The sequence below is a fragment of the Pinus tabuliformis genome, chromosome J (genome assembly GCF_031772625.1).
Source record: "Pinus tabuliformis cultivar Carrire ecotype Pingquan chromosome J, CPIR1, whole genome shotgun sequence".
NCBI lineage: Eukaryota > Viridiplantae > Streptophyta > Pinopsida > Pinales > Pinaceae > Pinus > Pinus tabuliformis.
Window position 1 is genome coordinate 379339091 of NC_142295.1, and position 4606 is coordinate 379343696.

Consider the following 4606-nt stretch of genomic DNA (forward strand, 5'->3'; position numbering starts at 1 on the left):
TCATATCCAATATATCACCCTGAGTGGGGCGGGGAATTGAACGGGTGACTTCACATCATGAGTGTCTTAACAAAGTAACTTCACATCAGGAGCATCTTAACAAAGTACGAATCATCGTCTATACAAAACCCCATAAACACATTAATTTTTATTTTTATTCTTAGAGTTTATTCAAAATTTTATTTAGATTTACTTTAATATTTTATTTTAAAATATTACTGATTATTTAGATTGTAAATGGATATGGAAAATTTTAAGGCAAAAATTTTTGAGAAGCTTAATCAAAAAAATTATAAAAAATATGAATACAAAATTCAAAAAATTCCAATTTTTTACCAAAAATAAAAATAAAAATAAAAATAAATAAAAATTTTTACCACCATCAAAAACTTATTCAACGTTATTTGCACTTCTGGGTGCAATTGCTGATTTAATATATTTAAATAACAATTTAGGTAAACAACACTTCTTTGTGATTACCGCATACTCACATATAAAGGGCCGAAAGGTGCATCAAAAATTTGGAAACGTTGTTTCAATCCAGAGACAAATGTGAAAAGAAAAAGGTTGTTAAATAAAAAATTAAATGTGAAATAAAAATAAAATAAATAAAAAAAATAGTAGGATAAATAAAAAATGGTTAATTTAAACGGATTCTTAATTTTATAATATTTTTGTCGTATTAATCAGTAAAAAATAATAAAAATCTAATAATTTAAATTATAAATCCTCGTGGATGTTTTCTATTATCATTAATTATTGCTCAACACCATTGTTTCTCTCACCGCTAATCAGTGCATCATTTGGCATTTAACTTAATGGAGATACATCACTACTGAACATATGATTATACAAGCTCCAGTGATACAAACATCCAGTAACATTGCTCATGGTTCTGCAATTACCTATGCATCACAACAGCATACATCTGCCCATCACAACAACAAAATGAGGGCATTTGTTAGACATATTCACAACAGTAATGTTACAGCGTTCACCACACTAACTGCTGCTGCCATTGCTCAGGAACAACCCACATTTCAAGCAATGGCGGAATCCCAGAGCTTTATCAATGATAGTAATATAGTTAGAGTTTGTAGAGAAGGGCGATCGACAGAGGCCATAGACATGTTGCATCGCACAGTCCATCCACTCGACCCCAGCACCTACATGTCTCTGTTGAAGGCTTGTTCAGACAGGAAAGCAACCACACAAGGTAAGCAAGTCCATGCCCACCTACTTATCACTGGACTCCACCAAGACATTAGTATAGAAACTAAGCTTGTGAATATGTATGCCAATTGTGGCAGTTTTCAGGATGCACGTCAAATTTTTGACGATGTACCTCAACCAAATGTGGAGATATGTGGTGCCATGATCAAAGGATATGTCTTGGGCGACCTTTGGCGGGAAGTTATTGAAATCTATCACCTAATGCAAAGAATAGGTGTGGAGCCACACAGTTTCACCATTCCTTTAGTACTCAAAGCCTGTGCCCGTCTCGCAGATCTGCAAGAAGGGAAAGACATTCATGATTATATAATCAGAAGAGGACTTGAGTGGGATGGATTCGTGGCGAATTCCCTTCTGGCAATGTATGCAAAATGTGGGAGTTTAGAAGATGCACGCCGAGTGTTTCACAAAATGTCTGAAAGAGGTGTCGTGTCATGGAATGCAATGATTGCAGGTTATCTACAGAATGGAGCTTGTGAGGAAGCACTGAAGCTTTTTAATGAAATGCAAATTGCAGGCGTAAGGCGGAATAGCATTACCTGGAGCGCTATCATTGCTGGGTATGCACAGAATGGGTGTTGGGATGAGGCTCTGGAATTCTTCCGTCAAATGCGAAGGGCAGATGTGGAACCTATTTCAAACACGCTGGCCGGTGTTCTCTCAGCATGTGCTTACTTCAAGTCCCTGGAAAAGGGCAAAGAAGTTCATGATTATGTAATCAAAACTGGTTTTGAGTCCGATCTCTATGTTAGGGGTGCTCTTATTGACATGTATGCTAGATGTGGATATATAGAAATTGCAAGACAATTGTTTGACAAAATGTCTGAGAGGAGTGTTGTGTCCTGGACTGTCATGATTGCTGGATATGTCCAAAACGGGTTTCCTAATGAGGCTTTGAAGCTCTTTAGCCAAATGAGAATGGCAGGAGTGAAGCCCAACAGTGTGACCATGGCCACTATTTTGCCACCTTGTGGTCATTTAGCAGCTCTGAAACAGGGTAAGCAGATCCATGGTCATATGATCAAATTTGGCTTTGAATATGACATTTTCGCGGGGAGTGCTCTGATAGACATGTATGCCAAATGTAAAAGTATAGTTTCGGCTCGCCAGGTGTTTGATGAAATGTGTACGAGAAATGTAGTCTCATGGAATGCAATGATTGCGGGATATACTCAGAATGAGCATGCTGCCGAAGCCTTGCAGCTCTTCCATCTAATGCATCTAACAGATGTACGACCTAGTTCTGTTACAGTGGCAACTATTCTTCCAGCTTGTGGTCATTTAGCCGCTTTGCAACAGGGTAAGGAGATCCATGGTTATATCATTCGTAATGGATTTGAATCGGTAAATTTTGTGGGGAATGCACTGATAGACATGTATGCAAAATGTGGGAGTGTTGAGTTAGCACGCCAACTATTTGATAAAATGTCTCCAAAAAACCAGATATCATGGACTACAATGATCGCAGGTTATGGCATGCATGGATTTGGGCAAGATGCCCTTACATTGTTTAACCAAATGCAACAGGCTGACATGAAACCAGATCACATCACATTTGTTGCTGTCCTTTCTGCATGTAGCCATGCAGGTCTGGTAGATGAAGGATGGCAATACTTCGAGTCAATGCGTCAAGATTATGGCATTACACCAACAGTAGAGAATTATGCATGCATGGTCGACCTACTTGGCCGTGCTGGTCGCCTGAATGAGGCACGACACTTTATTGAGACCATGCACATACAACCTAGTGCTGGTGTGTGGGGATCTTTACTTGGTGCTTGCAGAATATATTGCCATATAGAGCTAGCAGAATATGCAGCAAGGCACCTTTTTGAGTTGGAGCCTGAAAATTCTGGCTTTTATATACTGCTATCAAATATCTATGCCAAGGCTGGCAGGTGGGATGATGTAGCAAAGGTCAGGTCACTGATGAAAAGCAGGAACTTGACGAAGAGGCCAGGATGCACCTGGATTGAGGTCGAGAACAGGGTTCATACGTTCCTTGTAGGAGATATATCACACCCACAATCAGAGAAAATATATGCAATGTTGGAGAGTCTAGCTACAAAGATGGAGGTTGCAGGTTATGTGCCAGACACTGGTTTTGTGCTGCACAATTTGGAGGAGGAAGATAAGGAATTCCTTCTCTGCGGTCATAGTGAGAGACTGGCTATAGCCTTTGGGCTTATCAGCACTAGTCCTGGGACAACTTTAAGGATTGCCAAGAATCTCCGAGTATGTGGTGATTGTCACGAAGCTACAAAGTTCATCTCCAAGATTGTAGAGCGAGAAATTATTGTGAGGGATTCAAACCGTTTCCACCATTTTAAAGATGGATGCTGCTCTTGTGGGGATTATTGGTGATGATAAATAATACAAGTGATGACTTTGAGTTCAACTTGGTACAGAACTAGTTCTTTACAATGAAAACAGTGGTGACAATATTGTCATTCAAGCAGCATCGACTGTGCTACATTGGCAATTATGCCTACTCTAGCCAGGCAATCTAAGCTCCAGAGTCCAGACCAAAGGTGTTAGCATTTGATTAAAAGAGACTCATTTGAAGAACTGAAGTAAATATTAAATCATTTTTTGAGATTTCTCTGGCTGGTACAAGTACCCAATCAATCATCTGCATAATCTTCAGAGATGGAAGTGTAAATCTTATGGAGAAGCTTTTCCATGTGATTAAAGCTTTCGGCACTGCTGTCATTCATGATGTATTTTGTCAATTCAGAAGGCCGCTTCTTTGGTGAACTATCAGTGAACTCACTCTTGAAAATGGCTGACTCAGGTTTTCTTTTCTTCCTTAGTTGGATGGCTGGAACAGTAACAGGAATACCCGTGAAATTGAAGCACTTTGTCATCCACCTGGAATATTAACAAAAGGCAAAGAAAACTTATTCTGATAAAACAAATTATTGATTGAATTATCTGGCCTATCAGCTGTTAAAATTGTTTTGATCCGCATTGGCTCGATCTAGATGAGCTATTGGATCAGATGATCTTGTAGGCCAATACCACCCCAGCAAGTGTTTAGTGGAGTGTCGAATGCCATTTCTGTACTCTAATACTAGGAGGGGAGACTTTTATACTATGATAAAATTGTCCTAAGCTTACCACTATGATTTCCGAAAGGGATTTTTTGAGCTAAAGAGTTGGATGTTAGAGTAAGAAATCTAGTAGCCTTAGGTATGTATGCTTCGTTTAGGATTTGTTAATCTAATGAAAATGTATGAGGAATGATGGTCCACCACATGAGGAGACTCTAAAGTGTGAACATGGCATTCTAAAAAGGGTTTAGGGTTAAAAGGTTTGAAGGTGTACTCAAATTCTCAAAGTTTTTAATGGTGGTCAGTTTAACATGTTTAAA

General features: G+C 38.8%; 1 pseudogene across 2 annotated transcripts; it reads left to right on the top strand.

Annotated features, from left to right (window-relative positions):
• The first annotated feature begins 765 nt into the window (after positions 1-765).
• Positions 766-3792, top strand: LOC149227325 (pentatricopeptide repeat-containing protein DOT4, chloroplastic pseudogene; annotated as a pseudogene). Of its 2 annotated transcripts, XR_016247778.1 has the most exons (2): positions 1079-1216; positions 1311-3792. The product of XR_016247778.1 is annotated as a pentatricopeptide repeat-containing protein DOT4, chloroplastic pseudogene, transcript variant X2 (transcript). The 2 variants fall into 2 exon arrangements; XR_016247777.1 differs by having other exon boundaries at positions 766-3792.
• The last annotated feature ends 814 nt before the right edge of the window (positions 3793-4606 follow it).